This window comes from Lagenorhynchus albirostris, chromosome 13, assembly GCF_949774975.1.
Source record: "Lagenorhynchus albirostris chromosome 13, mLagAlb1.1, whole genome shotgun sequence".
Taxonomy (NCBI): domain Eukaryota; kingdom Metazoa; phylum Chordata; class Mammalia; order Artiodactyla; family Delphinidae; genus Lagenorhynchus; species Lagenorhynchus albirostris.
This window is the reverse complement of record NC_083107.1, coordinates 6,112,001-6,133,052: the sequence shown is the minus strand read 5'-3', so window position 1 is coordinate 6,133,052 and position 21,052 is coordinate 6,112,001. Positions and strand designations below refer to the sequence as shown.

Sequence of the window (21,052 nt, the reverse complement as noted above, 5' to 3'; positions counted from 1 at the left end):
GTCTCCTCCCACAGAGGGAAAAAAAAAAAAAAAAAAGGTCACGTATGTTTGGAAAAATATGTAGGTCAGTGGAACATTTCCTGCACTGGTGCAAAATGAGAGGAGGGCAGCGGGGGAGGGGAGGGAGCGGCCGCGTGGAGCTCCGGGTGCGCGCTCCTGGCCACGGTCCCCTACCCCTCGAGCCTCTGCTTAGGAGGGGGGCAATGAGCCCGCTCCTTTCCATCCTTGACCCATTTTCCGGACCAGCTATGTTCGCCTTGAAAAAAACAGCGATCATTCCTCCCCAGCAGGCGGTCCTCCGCGAACCAAGCTCGCCGGCGTCTCCCCGGCCCTCGCCGCCTCTCATTGAGAAAGCGCAGTGGTCGGCGCGCAGAGACGCGCCCGGTGCCCTGGCTGGGGCTCCGCGAGCAGGCCCGCCCCGCTAGGACGGCGTGCAGGGGACCGCGGTGGCGCGCTCGTCCCCCAGCGCACGGGACAGCGGGGTGGCCGCGGGCAGGGCGAGGGTCGGCACGGGGCAGGGGAGGAAGATTCCCTGCCACCCCCATTGACAACTTTGACGGGACATCAGCCGGCAGCCCGCATCTGCCGGCCTTCCCTCGGGCCAGTTTCCCTCTAAGCACATCCCCGCCCCCGCCCCGCGCCCAGCCCCGACCCCTCGCCCCCGGCCGGACCCCGCCGCGCGTCCCCGGCAGCCCAGCGGAGGTGGTGGCGGCCTCGGGGCGCGGGTGTCTGCGCCGCCCAGGGAAGCTGGGGGGTCCGGGGGTCCATCTGCCCGTACGGCGCGCAGGGTGCTTGGCCCAGGCTAGGTCGCGGCCAAGGCCCGGCGTGCGGCCAGGAGAGACCCGGCCGGCGGCGGCGGCGTCGGCGGCAGCGGAGGGAAGGAGGAGGCGGAGGTGGAGGAGGAGGAGGAGGACCGAGAGGAGGCGGGAGGAGGGAGGGGGAGGGGGAAGAGGCGGCCGCGGCTCTCCCCGCCGGCGCTGCGTGCGGAAGAGTTTGCCGCGCGAGCAGCGGGCCTCCTGCAGGAGCCAAGGGAACCCGCGGCGGCGGCGGCCCGGGAGCCGCGGCCGCGTAGCTCCGAGACCCGCAGCCGCGGCGGCGGCGGCGGCGGCTGCTAGAGCAGCGCCTCCCGCCGCCGCCCGGGAGGAGCTCGCCGCGCCCGCTCGCCGCCTCGGCTCCCAGCGGCGGCGGCGGGAGGCGCGTCTTCCCGGCCCAGTCCGCGCCCGGCCCCGCAGGGCCGCCCCGGCCCGCTCCGAGGTAAGGGTCGCACCCCGGGACGCGGGTGGCCCGGGTGGAAGGACGTGCGCGCGGGGTCGCGGGACTCCGTCACCTGCTCGCCGGCGCGGTGGACACGCGGGGTGGGGAGGGACGCTTGGGCCCGGGGCTGCGCGGCGCGGGGGTCGGGGGCGCGGGGCGGTTGGGTCCCCACCCCCAGTCCCGAGTCTCGCGGCGGGGACATCGCGTCCTGCGGGACCGCAGCGGCGGCCGGGCGGGTGGGCGCCGGGTGCGTCTCGCCAAAGAGGCAGAGGACGAGACACCCCGAACCTCAGGGTCTGGGGTGCTCTGAGAGTACCTTCGGGGTGGGCGGAGGCCGTGCCCGGGTAGCAGCCTCGAGGGTCGCCCATTGGCCTCCCCGAGCCCCACCGCGCGCCGCTCCCCGGAGCGTAGGGCGTCGCGGACCCCCGGAGAGTGCCGTGCGCGCCCCGGGCACCACCTAGGTCGGAATTGGTTCCGGGCTGGAATGGGTGCCGAGCCTGACCCCTGGACGCCCGGAGAGCGCGTGGCTCAGCCCCTCGCGCCGCCGTGCCACCCGGAGCTCCTCAGGTTGGATGCCAGGGTGTTGTTTTGTGGGGAGGTGTGCCCCCTCCCAGAGGCGAGGAGGGAGGCTTACCTTTGACCTTTCCGTAGAGCGCCGCGGGGTCGGTAACGAGGGTGGTGGTGGTGAAGGGGGGTAGGGACGGGTACCAAGGGGCCAAATTAAAAACCAGCCCCTCTCCTCTGCCTGCCCCTGCTTAACTGCTCAAGGTAAGAAAGTTTGTTTTTAGGCTTGTGGTTCATAAATAATTAGTAACCAGTTTTGTTGATGAAGCAAGATGGAAACCTTAAAAATACGTACGCACTTCCAGAAAGTCTAAAAGCTCCCAAGGTTGTATCCAGGAGGTTTTAGTTCGGAAAGTTAAAAGCCCCTGAGTTCAACAGGTGTTCAGAAGGGGTCCGAAAGGGGAGAGCTTGGCGAGTTTCGTCTTTTTAGTACGTGCACCTTTGATTCATTAAATTGACTGGCCTGTTTCTTTAAGGTAAAATATTGAGTAGTTATTAACTTAATTAGCAGAGACGAACTGGTCATTCTTGGTTATTCAGAACCCAAATCTTCTTTTCCTTAATAGAAGGGTTTTCCCCATTTGGACTTCCCAGATAATTAGCTCTAAGGCAGTTCCTGGCAGGGTTCAGCCCTGTCCATCCCTCTGTCTGTCGGACACTAGCTAACTCAGTCCCTGATCAGTGAATTGACCAACTCATTATGACTTGCATTAAAACACAGCAAGTTTTAATTGCTCTTCCTTGGGAGGTGCTAGTTCAGAATTCAAGGGCAAGTCGTAGCTGTGTCTTTCTTCCCAGAAGATTTCTTGAAGGAGAAGTTTGCCAAAAATAACCCCCAAATGTATTTTAAAATAACTCCCCAATACATATGATGTTTAAATGAGCTATTCAGGCTTGGGCCACTATTTTGCAAAAGCAAAAAATCTGTTTGACTGCAGAGCTGAACCAAGACCGGTAGAAGTATCGGCATTTCTCAGCAGTCTACCTAAAGATTTAGTTAAAAATAAAGTGTGCACCGTAAAGGTTTTCAATAATTGTCTTCTGTCTCACGGAGAGATGTGGAGTGTGGATTAGAAGAATTGTAAATATGCTGTTTTTAGCCATTTTCTTCTTGGAAATCGATGCCTTTGTTTATTTGCTGATCTGTCCCACTGTAGCAGACGTAGAATCAGTTTTATTCTCACTGCTCCCCGTACTGACTCCCATGGAGGCCAGAGAAGGGAATATATTACAGAGGAAATATGTTATTAATAAAACGTCACCCCCCAAAGAGTTAAACATGCCAAGAAAATAACCAAGTGAGGCTTCACTAATTAGTGTGATGAAAAAAATTCCCTGATTGGAGAAGTGAGTGTTCAGATGGTGACTCAAGAATTCATCTTTCTGTAGAAAATGACAATTGTTTTTAAGCTCGTTTGATTCTTGTAAGCGTTTGGACCCCTTTTTACTATTTCTGGCTATTTAATTATGAAAATGATTTAAAAAATAGTTTAAAATGACGACATCATCTGATGTGTGTCGTTATGAAGTTGAACTCATCTTATTTTTGGAACAATCTTTCTTAACTCTTGGTAATCTTTATAGCTGGCTCTTAGCACTGCTACTAGTTTTTAGGTTAAACATTCAAAGTGAGTGATTTCTTTCAGATTAAAATAACAATGCATGCATATGCTCTTTATATCACCACCTTTATAGTAATTTTTCATAAGTTTGGCTTTTGAACCTTAAGCCTCCAGAGGGCTGTCCTTTTTCATAATTTCTAAAACAAGTTCGTATTTTATTCTTTCCGTGAAAAGTCAGTTTTGCCATGGTGATCCAGGCACCGACTGTCCCATGCTGATACCACGCGCAGGGTGGCATCTCTTTCCCAAGTGAGGTCAGGTTATGAGGTGTTGAAAATAGCCCAGTGACACCGTATTCTTGGCTTTCTTACAGCAACCGTGTAATTGGCTGCATCAGAGAAGCATCTAATTGAGTTTTGCATTTAAATAGTGGAAATGATATGCATTATTTGCTAACAGAAATATTTGATTAGCATGTCCCTGATCTTCATTCTGTGTGCAGCAAAGATAGGAGGTCAGGGACCGCCACAGTCATACTCCCCCCAGCATCTCGTCCCTCGGAGGCCTTGCTAATCATCAGTGCTCAGTAATAAGTAGGTGGAGGAAATGAGCTGACTTGTCGATGACAGTTATCCAAAGGGTAGAAATTGCTGAATGCTAATGGGGTACTCAACTCTGAGTAATTCTAGTTTAAATATGAAGATGATTAATAGCACCTTAGAGCACTAAATAAACACTCACTAAATGTGAACATATTTAAAGGGGGAATTCGTTTTTAATGCAGTCTTTATCTAAGGCGCTACTGTTTCTCACGGAATTCTTTGAGATTGGGGTTCACTTGGCATTTTAAGCAAAGTAATCTCTTAGGTAAAGTTCCCCCAGAGATCACTTGAAGTTTTTTGGGCCATAAGACAATGTGTGGTTTCCGTATGATGACTCGGAATGGAAACGAAAGTTTATCTTCTGTGTTGGTGTGAAAAAACAAACAAACAAAGGTATATTAAAAAAAAGTGGAGGGTGTGGAACATCACGTGTCACACTTTATAGCGCTGGCATTGATTGTCTGGGGACCTTGGGTCTGGGTTGGGACCTGAGATTCCGCATTTCTTACAAGATCCCAGGTGCTCCGGAGGCTGTGACACACTAGAAGTTTCTGGAATATTCTTAATTCAGTTCAGCCTGTGTTGACCAAGCATCTATTGCATAGTAGGCCCAGGTGATGGGGGAAGAAAGCACAGGGGTCCAGCCTGCCCTCAAGGAGCTAAAATGAGGAAGGGAGATTCTTTCTAGACTGAAATGAGACCCTGGAACACCACTCTTCAGCCGTGTGGCCAGAGAGGGGCCGAGGAAAGGGGCTTTTTCTGGTAGGGCTCTCACGTTGGTCATCCTGGATCTCTAGTCTTCTTTAGATGGAAAGCTCTGTGACTCGCCAGGAAACAAAATGCAGATATTGAAATCAGACAGACCTGGGGTAGCCTCCCGGCTCAGCTACTGTGTGACTTGGGGCAACTTTTTTTAACCTCCCTGAGGCTCAGTGTCCTGGTCAGAAAAAATAATGGGAAGAATGCTTGCCTCATCAAGTTGGTAGGATGACCAGTGAAGGACACAGGTAAGGCATAACAAAAGGGATTGCTTTTACTACTGCTGATGGCTGCGAGGCAAGGAGGAGAAGAGGGTCCTAAAAATATTTTCGTGCGTGGTTCACCAATTAAGAGATTCCATTTGGTTAATCAGCAAACCCAAGGTCGGCAGTAGAGAACCCCGCCTGGGGATGGAGGGCGGGCAGCTGTGCAAGTTAATGGGATGCACAGTGGAATGATGGGAAGCACCCACATCTCCACTCTTCCCCTGCAGTGTCCTGGCTTCTGGCGAGCCTTGGTGATACTCTTCTAGCAATATGTTTACCTGAGACTGTTCTTGGTACTCACCCTGTAGGTTCTGTTGATCAAGAACGACTGGTGTTTGTGGCAGTCAGGCACGCCTTAAAAATATGTTTTGGAGGGAAGGGCATTGGTGTGTCCCTGGCCAGGCCCTTTTAAGGGTCAGAGCCATCCGTCAGCCCTTAATCTGAGCTCCCTGAAGGCAGTGCGGAGCGGGTGGGAATTCACCACCCAACGCTTTTTTTTTTTTTTTTTGTGGTACGCGGGCCTCTCACTGTTGTGGCCTCTCCCGTTGCGGAGCACAGGCTTCGGACGCGCAGGCTCAGCGGCCATGGCTCACGGACCCAGCCGCTCCGCGGCATGTGGGATCTTCCCGGACCGGGGCACGAACCCGTGTGCCCTGCATCGGCAGGCGGACTCTCAACCATTGCGCCACCAGGGAAGCCCCCACCCAGCGCTTTGTACTTCATGCTCTGAGGCGATTGCTTCCTCCTGACGTCTGGGGAAGATGGATTTTGCAAGGTAGCAGTCTCCTTCACCCTGATTTTAGGAGGGGTAGTCTGGGTAGCACGCTGCTCCTATGTGTATGTTTGAGAGTTCCACTTATTATTTGCAAAGGAGATTTCTCTGCGCCCATTCCTACCCCATGCCCTGCCCAAATAAACCTTGAAAGCCAAGCGCAAGAGAATGTTAACGGCCTGTGTGACCCTGTGATATGCGTGAGGGAAGGACAAGTAGAGCAGTGATTGGAGCCAAAGCAGACCTCGGGGAGGGGGTGTGGTAACAAGGGAGGGAAGGCGGGGCAGGGAGCATCTGATCACTTAAAATGGAGATCACAGCAGAGGCGGGGCCCGAGGGTAGGAGGTGGGACCCAGGGCCCTGACTTTATGCATTTCGCTACTTTGCTGAAGGCAGTGGAGGGTTATGTCCCAGGTCACTGAAAATCGTCTGGGCTTCCCGTGGACACAAGCCCTCCTAAAGGAAGGCAGGTGACAGAGCTGAGCTGCGCGGTACTTCCAGCCTCTTCTGAACCCAAAGTGGCGCTGTGCAATGTCTCGAGGGATATCTGCGCCCCTTTGAAAGTCAAAATACTGAGAACTGGAGAACATTGTAAAAGTTATTTTTCTGTTACGAAAGTATACTTAATTTTTGGCAAATGTAGAAAAGACTGAAGAAAATGAAATTACCCCCAATCTCGAGGTGTTTTCCCTTCAGTCTTTTTTCTATGCATTAGAATTATTTTTTTTAATGTTAGATTTTTAAAAATAATATAATCTTTTAAAATTTTCAAATAATCCACAACTACTTCTTAGTGAAAAGAAAAAGATCCGCTTTGCTGTCTGGTCCTACCTAACCATCACCCCCTTTTTTCTGCTGGGTAGAAACCTGATTTCATTCAGGAATCAACCCTAGTCCACATGTCTCAGGGGTAAATCCTGATTGGCTGAGCAACCAAATCCTGATTGGCTGAGCAACCCAAACAGGGGCGGGGCCTCTTGTCCTCACCAGTGATTGGCTCGAGGTGAGCAGATGGCCCTCATCTTTGCCAATCAAACGTGAGGATGGGTTACTGGCGGGCTTCCCTGACTCTTAAAAAGAGGCGTGGGAGGAAGTGTCAGCTTTTCTTCTTATGGACACAATGCCTGTAAGTGGGGCAGCCGTCAGCCACCAGAGCAGGCTGGGCCAGGTCCCAACTGACCTGGGGAAGAATGCAAAGGTGAAGAATGGGGCCTCCACAGTGCCCTTGACCTTCCGAATTACCCAAGAGGAGTCTCTGATTTAGGACGTTTGGGAGATCCTGAAACCTTCCTGACCCCTTAAAGCAGGTCGAGTTGGGTTTTTTGTTAGTTGTAGCCAAAAGCATCCTAACTGACGCATCCCACAGCTCTCCACCCCTCTCAGGAGGTGATTGCTGTTAGCCACGGGGGTGTAACCTGCTAGTCATTTTCGCTGCATTTACATATATACCCATATCTGTACATTTTCTTTTTAAACCAACAGAACTAATTCTATGCGTTTTATTTAGTGACTTTTTGTGTGTGTGGCATGAGGTGGTTTTTTTTGGTCATTTCTTATATCTATTCTTTTTAAAGGTTCCACAGTAATATTCAAAAGTGTGGCTGACACAATTCATTTAACCCATTCCCTACTGTTAAACATTTATTGTGCTTTGTTTCCACTTCTTGCACACAGTGTTGGTATTAACTTCCTGATCTGTATATCTTCAGCTACATTTCAGATTGTTCTCAGGGACTACCAGTGGAGGATTCCTGGGTAAAGGGGCACACCTCTTGGAAAGATTGATAGATGCTGCTAAGGTATATGGCTAAAACAGTGTGGAAGGGTGCTGTGTCTCCGTGTCTTAACCAAACTCCAATGCATTGAACGTTCCGGGTAAACATGATTTTAATGGCCGTGTAATAGTCCACGCTAATTGTTCTTGGAGTGTCTCAGTGGTTTGTGAGGACACACAAGAGAATATTTGAAATGGAGGCTCTCCGTGAAAACTAACTAGACATGATCAACCTTGCAGTAATCTCCAAAGAGTTCTGAAGGGGTGTTAGGAGACACACCCCTCCAGCGATCTGTTTCCAAGGAGACTTGGAGGAGACAGTCTACCAGACCCTCCTCAATCCAGTCAGACAGTGGGCTGCCCAAGCGTTTCTAAGGAGCTTTGTTGTTTCTGGGATCCACAGAGTTTTTACTCTGACAGACGTTCTATCTGCATATACAGGAGTCAGTTAAACAAAGACTTCGTGCATTTCACGAAGCAGAGCTGAAATATGAGTTTGCTGTATGAAATTTTCCAATTCTGCGAGAGAAGACAGGAAAGCAAATGGGATGGATGAAACACATAAAACATGATCACATTTTTTCGCCTTAATTCAGAGAAGAAAATCTAATGTTTCAAGGAAGTTCCCAGGGACAGGGTAATTCCATTTCGAATCTGGTGCCTAATCATTGATCCTCACTAATAGCCCATTTCGGTGAAATTCAGATTTATCTTTAGTGCTATCTACAGAATGCCAGTATTATTTCAATTTCAGAACTAGAAGGCTTCAATTTTTCCTCTGTTCCGTTTTGCAAGGTTAAGGCCTATTTAGAAAGAGGCAGCATGGGACTTCCCTGGTGGCGCAGTGGTTGGGAGTCCGCCTGCCAATGCAGGGACGCGGGTTCAACCCCTGGTCCTGGAGGATCCCACGTGCCTTGGAACAACCAAGCCCATGCGCCACAACTACTGAGCCTGCGCTCTAGAGCCCGTGAGCCACAACTACTGAGCCCACGTGCCACAATTACTGAAGTCCCCGCGCCTAGAGCCCGTGCTCCGCAACAAGAGAAGCCACCGCAGTGAGAAGCCCACGCACCGCAACGAAGAGTAGCCCCCACTCGCCGCAACTAGAGAAAGCCCGCATGCAGCAGTGAAGACCCAGTGCAGCCAAAAAATTAATTAATTAATTCAAAAAAACCCTGTATGCCCTTAAAAAAAAAAGAAAGAAATAGGCAGCATGATAGATGTACACATCGCAGTGTGAACAGTCAGCCTGCATGTTGTCAGAGTGGGGGAAGGGTTAGACATTGCCTCGCAGCCTGAGAAGTTTTTGGGAGGAGGTGGGTTGGAGTGAGACAGGGAAGAGCCCATCCGGCTGCTGAGTTGATCCAACAAATCATGGATTTTCCACATCAACACCCCCATTTGTACCATCTACAAAAGACATGGCCTGAGGGGAAGGGTCCAGGGGAGGGACAGATTGGGAGTTTGGGATTGACAGGTACACACTACTATATATAAAAATAGATAACCAACGAGGAACTCTGTTTAATATTCTATAATAACCTAAATGGGAAAAGAACTTGAAAAAGAGTAGGTACATGGGGACTTCCCTGGCAGTCCAGTGGTTAAGACTCTGCGCTACCACTGCAGGGGCATGGGTTCAATCCCTGGTCAGGGAACTAGGATCCCGCATGCCAAGCTCCGAAAGAAAAAGAAAAAAAAAAGAATAGCTACATGTATAACTGAATCGCTTTGCTGTGTGCTCGAAACTAACACAACATTGTCAATCAACTCTACTCCAGTATGAAATTGGGAGTATGGTTGGCTTTGGGCTTCTCACCGCGGTGGCTTCTCTTGTTGCAGGAAAAGAAAGGAAACTAAAAAAAAAATAAAAGAATTCCTCAAAAATAAATAAAAAAAAAGAATTAACAAATTAAATAAAAAGACATGGCCTATGGTGTTGTCATCATTTACTACATAAGATGCCTGTTTCCCTGGAGATCGTGTTCTACTAAAACTGTGAAAACAATTTTAAACCCCCAGTATTGGTGTGTGTTTGTGGTGGGGTGGAATATTGCCAAGAGCAAATTGTTGTGTCACTCTGGGCTATCAGTTCCTCCAAAGACGCAAAGCAGAGATTACTCTTGACCTCACCAAGGCGTTCTTAATGGTCAGGGAGGATTTTATTTCTAAAACCCTCCCTTCCCTTTTACGTTGACAGAGAGAGAAACTCATTCACGGCAAATTTGCACAGGGGTTTTGTCGAGGTTTTACTCTCTCTCCAGCTAGAGAACTTTTCTTTTATTGCCGATCCTGTGTAGCCCTTGGCCGATAATAATCACTTGGATTTATGGCTCAAGACAAACTGATTTCATTTGAGGTCAAGAGAGCTTCTGATGTTTGAGCCACTTTTGGGACTTCCCCCCAGTGTGTCCACTCCAGCCTCTGCCTCTCAGCTCTCGACACTGAGGGGCCGAAGCGGCCTCGTTCTGCCTAGTCCTGGGATCCTGGAAGCACTTGTCACCCGCCACAGTCCCTCTTTGGGAGTCTGTCATTCACCTCCACGCACCAGGTTTACCAACATGGGGTGGCAGCTCAGAGAAAACCTCCGCCCTGGGACTGTCACCTTTACTTTCATTGGATCTGGAAAGGCTCCACGTTTGGAGGCTGTGTCCAGGGGAAGCCCAAGACCCCTCAATTTTAGAGTTAAATGCAGGTGGCCTTGATGAGCACAGACCCCTCCCCTGCATCTCACATCCCCGTCCTGACTCCTCCACTAGCTCAGGTGTGCGTTCTCACCTTCTCGGCCTTCACTCACCCCTCAGCAGGCTGACTCTTGGTTCTCAGAGCTCTGAGCCCTTCACTTGCTCTCAGGTGACTTAACAGGATGCTTCCGGGCAGGGCTGCATCCGTGACTCTCTAACAGTTCGGTTTGGACCCGGCGTCCCGGATCATCGCCCTGGTCCACATGTGTGCGTGTCATTCTTGTGCCCAAGCCTGGGCTCAGGCTGGTCTGCGAGCCCCCTTGCACCCCACACCTTGTGCAGGGCCGGCAGGTAGGCGATCACAGGGCTCAGTGGAAGAAACGAGAGTAGACCGTGGACGCTGGTGTAATCAGCTCGGCAGTGTCTGAGGAAGCTCAGTAGCACCTGGCTTCCTGCGCGGGGGCCGCCGGCAACTCAGGCCACCTCCCCACCTGGGGGCAGCTCATCACTCGTCTTCATCCTGGATGTCCAAGCACTTCCTTGGGAGGTTCTCTCGGCTGGATCTGCCCTGGCGGGTCCTCAGCCATTGCCTCTACCTTGGCTGCCCAGGGCCAGGCCACCATCCCCTGTGCTCTGAGAAGACACCCACGTCTGGGCAGTGAGACATCCGCCCAGCTTGTGCCCATTTATCTGGACCTGTGCTGTCGGGTCCATATGGAGTTACTGGGTGGGAGTGGCCTGTTTCTCCCGTCTTACCTCCCCGCCGGCCTCGACTGGTGGCGTTCTCCAAGCACACAGGAGAAGCTGCAGCTAACCAGCTCCAGAGGCTGGGATGGCCCCTTCCTGCAAAGACCTGGGAACCTGTGGGGCATGCCTATATTTTAAAAAGAAGAATAGTTCCCTCTGTGTTCCCAGTTTCTCCAAAACTGTGCTGTGTTTGCACTGGTCAGCTGTTCAGAGTGGCCAGCTGTCTAACCTCTGCTTTGTGGACCAAACCCTGGTTTCCGTCGTGCCACGTGTCTAAGTTCTTGTCTCTGTTAAGCCGCAGAGTCTCATCCCTCAGGTTGTGGGGTGGCATCGTTAGGAGGAACTCACTTGAGGCTGTGTTTGTATTTTCTAAAGTCTCAGGTTGGCAGCTCCAATATGTATATTGCAACCTGTTTATATGAGATACTTGTAAAAGCCTGCAGCCTTTTTCTCCCATGTGGCAGCATTGACCTCTGACCTGATTTTAAATCACAGCATGGGGTGGCCATCGCCATATGGATCAGCAGCATTTTTTTCTTTTTTTATTGAGGTATAGTTGATTTACAATGTCGTATTAGTGTCTGGTGTACAGTGGAGTCATTCAGTTATACATATATATACATTCTTGTTCATATCCTTTTCCATTATGGTTTATCAGAGGATATTGAATAGAGTTCTCTGTGCTCTACAGTAGGACCTTGTTGTTTATCCCTGCTCTGTATACTAGTTTGCATCTGCTAATCCCACACTCCCAATCCATCCTTCCACCATCTCCCTCCCCGCCTTGGCAACCACGGGTCTGTTCTCTGTGTCTGTGAGTCTGTTTCTGTTTCACAGATAAGTTCATTTGTGTCATATGTTAGATTCCACATATAAGTGATATCATATGATATTTGTCTTTCTCTGTCTGACTTACTTCGCTTAGTATGATAATCTCTAGGTCCATCCATGTAGCTGCAGATGGCATGATTTCAGTGTTTTTTATGGTGAGTCAGCAGCATTTGACAGTGACTTAGTGAAGACAGCTTGTGGCCCGCAGCAGAAAGCCCTGACACCCTGCCTGACACGGTCGCTGTGGCCAAGTGACCTCAGCAAGTCACATACACACCCAAACTCAGTCTCTTCATCTTAACAGGGAGGCATTGATACTGAAGGGGGAAAACCAAGAGGAGAGAATGTTCGTGAAGGAGTTCCATAAAACTGAAGAGTTGTAGTACTCTTCTTATCACTTGCTGTCGTGGCCAGCTCGTCATTCAAGCTCCTCCGTACCCAGCTGGGTAAACGCCAGCCCCCAGGTGACTTCTTTCTGAATGAAGTACTTGGTTTTCTCTCACACAAGGTACACGCTAGCAATTAAAAACACAATATAGGCCAGTGTTCTCTTGAAAGCTAACGTCATGGGAAAAAGTGAACTCCTTCAACTATAGAAGCCAAACACTTGGAACATCTTGGCGGTGGCTTGGGCTTGTAGTTTGCTTTCGAAAGCTTTTGCCATTTATAAGAACAAAGTAGCCCGATAACATTTGGTATCTGAAAATTCAAACTAAATCAGATAGACTCAGCATGTTCCCACGAATGCTAAGATCTTATGGGTTGTGTGGGGCATTTCACCACGATGAACGTGATGTGCTATTTCTTGTGACCTTTTGTTTCTTTCTAAAGAGGGTTGGCCTGTGGAATTGGGACTCAGCTCTGACCACCCTGGAAGAATCCTGTGACTTTCCTCCTGTGTCCGAATTCCTTACAGAGCAAGGGTCTCCTGATTTTCAGTGGAACCAGGAGTTTAGTCTTTGGACTGGACACACACAAATATGCCGATTCTGGTTAATAAGTTGGTTTTCATTGTGGAGAACTGTGTGGAGGTTCCTTAAAAAACTAAAAATAGAGCTACCATATGATCCAGCAATCCCACTCCTGGGCATATATCCAGAAAAAACCGTAATTCAAAAAGATACATGCACCCCAATGTTCATAGCAACACTGTTTACAATAGCCAGGACGTGGAAGCAACCTAAACGTCCATTAACAGATGAATGGATAAAGAAGATGTGGTATGTGTATACACACACACACACACACACACACACACACACACACACACACACACACAATGGATTATTACTCTGCCGTTAAAAAGAATGAAATAATGCCATTTGCAGCAACATGGATAGACCTAGAGATTATCCTATTGAGTGAAGTAAATCAGACAGAGAAAGACACATATACGATATCCCTTATATGTGGAATCTTTTCTTCTTGTAAAAGATTTAATTTTATTTATTTTTGGCTGTGTTGGGTCTTTGTTGCTGTGCGGGGGCTTTCTCTAGTTGTGGCGAGCTGGGGTTACTCTTTTGTTGTGGTGCGTGGGCTTCTCATTGCGGTGGCTTCTCATTGAGGAGCATGGGCTCTAGGCACGTGGGCTTCAGTAGTTGTGTGCGGGCTCAGTAGTTGAGGCACGCAGGCTCTAGAGCTCAGGCTCAGTAGTTGTGGTGCACAGGCCTTGTTGCTCTGCAGCATGTGAAATCTTCCCTGACCAGGGATCGAACCCATGTCCCCTGCATTGGCAGGTGGATTCTTATCCACTGCGCCACCAGGGAAGTCCCATGGAATCTTAAAAAGTGGTACAAATGAACTATTTACAAAACAGAAATAGAGTCACAGATGTAGAAAACAAACTTATGGTTACCCAGGGGGAAAGGGAGGGATAAATTGGGAGATTGGGATTGACATATACACTCTACTATATATAAAACAGATAACTAATAAGGACCCACTGTATAGCATAGGGAACTCTACTCATTACTCTGTAATGACCTATATGGGCAAAGAATCTAAAAGAAAAATGGATATATGTATATATGTAACTGATTCATTTTGCTGTACACCTGAAACGAGCACAACATTGTAAATCACCTATACTCCAATAAAAATTAATTGAAAAAATAAGTTGGTTTAGAGATGGAAGGAAAGGACCTACAATGGACTGAATATTTGTGCCTCGTCCAGAGTTCATATGTTGAAACCCTGATCCCAATGTGATGGTGTTTGGATGTGGGACCTTGGGAGGTGATTAGGTCATGTGGGTGGGGCTCTCGTGGATGGGATTAGTACCCCTATAAGAAGAGGCCAGAGAGCTCGGTAGCCCTCCTTCCACAATGTGAGGACACAACAAGGAGGCCGCCACCTGCAGGTGGCAAGTGAATCCTCACCGGAACTGACCACGCTGGCTCCTTGATCTTGGACGTCTGGCCTCCCGAACTGTGAGACATAAATTCTGTCGTTTAAGCCACTCAGTCTCTGGTCATTTGTTAGAGCCGCCAGAATGGACTGAGACAGGACCTCAGAGATCATCCAGCACAAGGCAGCTCACCTTTTCCAGGTGAAAATTAAGAGGTTCAGAAAGCAAAGGGGCCCCTCCCTGCTCCTGGAGCCCCAGGTCCTGCAGCCAGGCAGACCTGCCGACCCTTCCAGGAGGTCCTGTGCTTCCCTTTTTCCCTGAGACCTGAGGATGTTGCTCCTCAGCTGAAATCCAGCCAGTGCAAGGACGAGGCTTTCCCCAGCCTCGGCCAGTACGCTCACGCCCGGAAGTACTGGGAGGGGGAATGCCAGCAGCTGGGACGGGTCAGCCTCCCCCCAGGTCCGTCCTGTCTCTCGGAGCACCACGCGGTCTGCTCTTCAATGTGACAGTCAGGTAAGGGAGCCAGAGTCCCGGGGTTGAGAAGCCACAGCACAGAACTCGCTCACTTGCAGGATGAAGGATGAAACGCCTCTTTATTTGAACCACTTCCCAAAGTGCTTCTCACATCTGGGGGGCCGGGGTCCATGGTAGGGCTTTCCCACCTACGTGTCTTTTATGCCTTAACTTGGTCACCTGTGCCGCTTGGGCCTTGAGACAAGATAAAATATCACCGGGTCTGGGGTCAGGGCTGTGTCCACTGTCACTGTCGCACACGTGAGCGTCTTGGATTCGACAGCAGTCTCTGGAGGGAAGCGCTGTTTTATCCCCGTTTTATGTACAAGACGCCAAGGCTCAGAGAGGTTAAGAGACTATCACAGGGACATTCAGAGCAGGAATTTGGATGCAGCTCTTTAAAGAAGGACCAAAAATAGAACAGCCGGTTTTATTTACTTTTTCTGAAATGCCACTTCTGAGAAGCTAGGATATGTCTAAAACGAATTAAGCATCTTACATGTGACTTTTTTTTTTAAGCGGGTTTTCTTGAGTATGAGGTTATCATGGGGCTGCTGGAGTAGAAAACAACTCCAATCTGGGGTCCGTTTGCAATGCAGCTCTTTGGAGGCGGAGGCCGTGTGCGAGAGGGCACAGAGAGGCAGGCCGGCAGGAAAATCTCTTCTAGGGCAGAGTCATTATTCTGTTCCTTGCCATCTTTTAGTAGCTAACCTGCTTTTCAGAATGGTTTCTTTTGCTGTAATAAGGACTCTTAAATCAGGACACTCCTTCCGCCTCTCCTCGTTTTGTCTGGACTCAGGGACATCTTTCTTTGGCCGAACTCAACATAGAGTCAGCAGGAAAAGGTAGGGGCCGCCTGGTACCACATTTGCGAAAACACTTTCCCGTGAGTCTCATCATCCCGGACCTAGAAAACCAGCAGCTGCCTTATTGACGCACGAGCCTCTTGGAAGTCACCTGGGTTAACCTGAAGTGTGCCCCTCCACCACACACACACACACACACACACACACACACACACACACACACACACACACACACACACACACAGGCACACAGGCACACAGACACACACACGAACCTCAGCACTCAGCAGATGCCAAAAAAAATAGATGCAGGAAAGGTATTAAAGACAGGTCGTTTCTTCTTGATTTGACTCCAGGGGAGGTATCTACAAAGCCGGTCCACCTAACTTACGAAGGGCGGTTCAGAAAACCCCAATCCCACCTCCCTCCAGCTTTGGGCAGCTGTGGGCAGAGGGGCTGGGCTTGCCATGTGGGCTGGGTCAGATCAATTCTGTCCTTGCCTGTTCTCCTGTCCCCACCATTTATGGAAACAGAAGCAAAACCCCGACACAAGCATCTGTACAATAATCCGGTCTGTCCTAGGATTGGCACACGTAGGCACAGGCAAAAGCAAATGTGTTCCAGCCACTTTGCTCGGATTTGTACCACACTCGCTCCAAAGAGGAAGGATTGGCGATCCAGCACCTTCTCAGAGTGAGTGTGTTACCCTACCTGAGACGTTTCTGTTTTTCTCCACGATCCTGTGATAACATCCTTCTGAATTATTCTGGGCTGTGTATCGGTTCAGAGCGTTCTAAAAACAAACTGATTTAGCATTCTTTTTTTTTTTTTTTGTGGGATCTTAGTTTCCTGACCAGGGATCGAACCTGTGCCCCCTGCAGTGGAAGCACAGAGTCTTAACCACTGGACCGCCAGGGAAGTCCCTAAAAACAAACTGATTTAGGAAGGTATTTTGGTGATGGTAGGTTAAACACGTGCCTTGGACGATGAGGATGGAGATGGTGGGCTTGGGATTACTTGCTGTTGGGACCAACCATGAACTAATAGGGCCAGGAGTTAACTCTGATTCAAGGGGTACTGCGTTGTACCAGTTATGCAAAGGGTGGGCTATACCAGGTAAATGCCCTTTTTCATCAGTTCCCCACACACAGAACTTTTGGCATCTTGGTTTCAATGCTTTCCTGCTCCTTTGGTCTTGCCGTTTGCTCCTGTCATGAAGGTGGGTCTCCTACCCCAAGCATGGTGTCAGGGGAAAGAGGTATACGGGGTTTGGAAGGAATGGTTCACCCCAGCTTTCCCAGAGTGTGAAAAGTTTGATCCAAAAGATGAAAAAAAACTTTACAAAGAACATGAGATGAGGTCTGTGAAATGTGGGGCTTCTCTTAGTTCTGGGGCAGATTTTTCAAGATCCAGAATTAAAACCAAGAATACCTTTGAGCCCTTTAGTGTCAGCTTACCTGATGGCAGCCCTTGTGTTGCTATTTCTAGGAAATGATGATGCTTCCAAACACCTGAGTCATTCAGCAGTTGGTCCCCATCCTTCCGGAATTAATTAATGTTCTAGGGCAAACCTAGTATCCCAAAGAGGTTTGTTTTTTTTTTTCCCCAGCCAAAGAAGAAGCTGGAATTCATTTGAATTCAGGCAGAATGAAGAATTCATTCAGATAACTTGAGGCCCATAGTGGATCTATTTTATCTTCTGTCTAAAAGTTAGATTGTAAACTGCCACGTTTATCCTACTGTCCTAATCTCTTTGTTGCCGTTTTTTAAGACAGTTTACATTTTACTTCAGCAATTTCCGCTTTCAGTAACTATCTGGAAACTTCTGGGAAATATCTGGGGTTAGCTTCTCATCTGAGTGAAGATATACTGAATTTCCTTCAAACTGGTCCTTTTCTCCTCTTCAAGCTGAAGTGAAGAAAAATTGGGCGCGTGTAGAGAACATGGTGTGGAAGAGACTTGGATTCTTGCGGCAGAGTCTCCCTGGGAATTTGTCCTCCAGAGAGGAGAGTCGGGGGGCAATAGACCTGGAGGAAACCCCAGAGTCTCAGGCCACCAGCGCCATCATGTCACAGATGGGGAAACTGAGGCAGGACCTGGGCAATGGCGGAGTCCGGCGTGGAAGCAGGTCTCAGCGCCATGTTCTGAGATCATTGTCTGCTTCTCTTCACCTCCCTCCCCTTTCTTGCCCACCTGCCTTTCAGTGTACATGTTGATCATTTTTACAAAAAGGAACAGGATTACAGCTGTGAAAGAAAAGACAAATACGGCCTAGTGTAAGTCCCCAGATCGCCGCCATTGGTTTAGCTCATTTGTATGATTCCCGTAAGTTGGATGGATAACAATAAACATTTTTAATTTGCTTTCTCATGATGGCATGCACTGATTTAACTTCTTTTCCTTGACAATTAATTTGCATACTCAGTGCGCTGAGACAGAAGGCGTAGTGGCCCCAGGGCCAGCAGACCCCTGGTCTAGCACCTTTTACCCGTGGGGAAGTTCGTTATTTCTCTGCATCCTCTGAGAAGTTGAGAATACAAGGCCTACCTTCCGACAGGAAGACAGTCTTAGAACAGTAGTTAAAACAGCTGTTGAATGTTTAAGTAACACTTTTTTCTTCTCTATGGAATTTAGGATTTATTGAGAACTGTGCAGTGTTAGTACATGCAAAGGACGTTAAGGCAAACTGTTCTCGTCTATATCTGGGGTGTCTATATTTTGATATTTTACATGAAAAACAAACGTTAATGGCATTATTTTGGTCACCTCTCCAGACCCCCGGGCCTTTGCCCATACTGTTCCCCCCTCCTGGAACACCCTTCCTGCCTTTATCACCTGCTGACTCCTGTTCACCCTTTTAGACTCAGCTCTGGCCTCCAGGATCCTTCCCTGAGGGGATCTAATGGCTGTGCTCCGGAGTCCTACGAAACCTCTTGCATGTCTTTTTCGTGGCAGTATCTAGATTTTACAGTTTGGAAGTTACCAGCTTCTGTGGCTGTCTCCCCACTAGACTGTAGGTCCCTGGGAGTAGAGATCAGAATTTCCCCTTTGTCTTGCAGGAGCTGCTGTGTAGCAGACATGCTCCATCAGTGTTTATTGAACTGAACCGAAGGACAGAAAACTGTTCATTTGAACTGGGTCATGGGACCCACTTTAATAAAGTTACATCATTTCGTCTGGGGTAGAATGGATACGTGTATATGTATGGCTGGGTCGCTTTGCTGTGCGCCTGAAACTATCACAACATTGTTAATCACTATACTCCAATATAAAATAAAAAGTTAAAACAAATAAATAAAGTGACATCATTTAGCCATTTTAGGTCCTTGAGATCCTGTGTTGTATTCAGTGCTCTCCTCAGCCACAGGCTAATCCACTTGTGTTCACAGGCCCCGGTTCGTCAAAACGCAATCATCCACCTTCTGGTGGGCACTAGACAGTCTTTCCGCTACAGCCTTTCTTCTTGTCTTAATCCTTTTCAGCCCAATCTTCCTGAGGCTTTAGGGTTCAGAATCTGGAATTCCACATCTGATATCTCAGAGAGCGTCAGGTGCCTGTGAAGTCACATGTCCCATCGCGGTGGGGCAAGGAACACTGCGAACCGCATCCGTCGGAGAAGGTCACATAGGCTGGGTGAAAAGAGCGCGTGACAGTGGGTGGTCTGATTCCGTTTTAGTTAGAACATGGGAAAATGAAAGGAGTGATCTCGCTGGCAAACAGAAGTGTGGGCAGGTGGTAGAACACAGTGCTTACAAGTCATGGGGATGGTGTGTAGGCTGCCTGGGTTCAAATCCAGCTCTGCTCCTGGCCAGCTGTGCAACTTAGGAAAGTGGCTTACGCCCAGAACCTCCATGTCTTCCTCTGTCCAATGGGGATATGACGGTGCCTACTCTTTGCTGTTGTTCTGAGGATTAGCTGAGATGCTATATGCAGAGCCCCTAGGATTGTGCTGGCAGTGCAGTTAGTTGTCACTGTTCTGTTCTCTATGTTCTGTTCTCTATTTACCTATGAAAATTTTGGAAAAAGTATGAAATGTTTGGAGAAAGCCAGCCAGCATAATCCCTACCTGTGTGGCGGGCACAGCTACAGGGCTGTGTAGGAGACAGGCCGGACCAGTGACCGATTGCTGTGCCCAGTGACTAAGTCAATAGCCAGACTGACCCTGCAGAATCACACACACACACGCACGCACGCACGCACGCACGCACGCACACGCTCGCGGAGTTAAGCCCCCAGGTGCCAGGAAAACTGGAGTGTAGTCTCCCTGGGTATCTACATGCCCAAAGGGATGAAGCCCAGACTTTGGAAACATCTCAAGGTCATAAAAACCCAGACACAGGAGACTCTGACTTCCACAGATATTTTATTTACCTTCCAAAAGGTCAAGGTAAGAACCCAGGGTCCCTTTCCCTCCCATCTCCAAGGAGCAAAGGTTTCTCTCCTTCCTTTCTCTCCTGCACAAAAGCGGACAGAATCCTTTGTTTTCCATCCCGCGTCTCTGGGGTGTCATCGGCACGTGTAGAAAGTTCCCATCGGCTCTCATCACCACGCCCAGGGATCTGGGTCTGGGGGCCCACACTGCAGGGTCACTCCGGCTGCCTCGTGTTTCTGCAGTGTTCATTTATATAAAGCATGTAACTGTGAGTTGACAACATCTCAGACCCTGCACAATTTGACAGACAGGTCCATATAACTGGGTGTTTCGCTGGCCCAGAGAACCCTGGGTCCCTGTCTGTAGGACATGTCTGAGGACCGAGGGAGCTGGGTCAGCACAGCACCCAGGGTACATCGGCAGGACCAGGTGACTCCAGGTGACCTCACTGGCGTTCCTTCTTTTACCAGAGAGACCCCGTACATCAGTAAACAGCCAATTTTTACAAATTGTAGCTGGATTCTTTAATAGCAAAGTACAGTTCTAAATGAAATGACTCTGCCCCGAGCTGTTCCTGAAAGGAGTGAAAAAATGCTGCAGTCTGGTGTTCCCACTTTTGATTAGCCTCATCTGGGAATGTAATCCATTTTCTGATCAAAGTCCAAAGTCTCTGCTTTGCTGCAGCTTTAATCTTTGGCTATAAAGTGTCCTTCTATTACACACACACACACACACATACACACACACACACACACACACACACACACACACACACACACACACACACACACACACACACACACACACACACGTTACAGCCAAACGGGTTGGAGGGGGCGGGTAGGGAATACATATCTAGGTAAAAGACGTAATCAGTGCCTTCATTATGGGAAGGTGCTTGGACAGTTCAGGTAAATGTTAACAATTTTTTCAATGTTAACTTGTCAGTATGTTTGAGATATTTTATTCTGTATACTGAATTTTGTTCATTGTTGAAATGGTCCTAAGCCATGTTCTGTTATTTTTTGATGTTTATGTCAAGAAAAAGAAGAAAAATAATTTAAATTCAAATGCTTTTTGAACTCCAGTATTTAACTCATTTTTCAAAAATTTTATTCAAATATAGTTGATTTGCAATGTTGTATTAGTTTCAGGTGTACAGCAAAGTGCTTCAGTTATACATATATATAAATATATCT

The 21,052-nt window shown here is 48.9% G+C and overlaps 1 protein-coding gene across 5 annotated transcripts in view; it reads left to right on the top strand.

The window, feature by feature from the left end:
• Positions 1-1,154: 1,154 nt before the first annotated feature.
• The window catches only part of NPAS2 (neuronal PAS domain protein 2), a 181,510-nt gene continuing 161,612 nt past the window's right edge, over positions 1,155-21,052 (top strand). For 2 of the 5 annotated variants that reach the window (XM_060168872.1, XM_060168867.1), the window contains exon 1: positions 1,213-1,254. The gene's annotated coding sequence lies outside the window, so the exon portion shown is untranslated. Of the gene's footprint in view, positions 1,255-21,052 lie in introns of all 5 variants that reach the window. The other 3 variants (XM_060168870.1, XM_060168869.1, XM_060168868.1) reach the window with 3 other exon arrangements.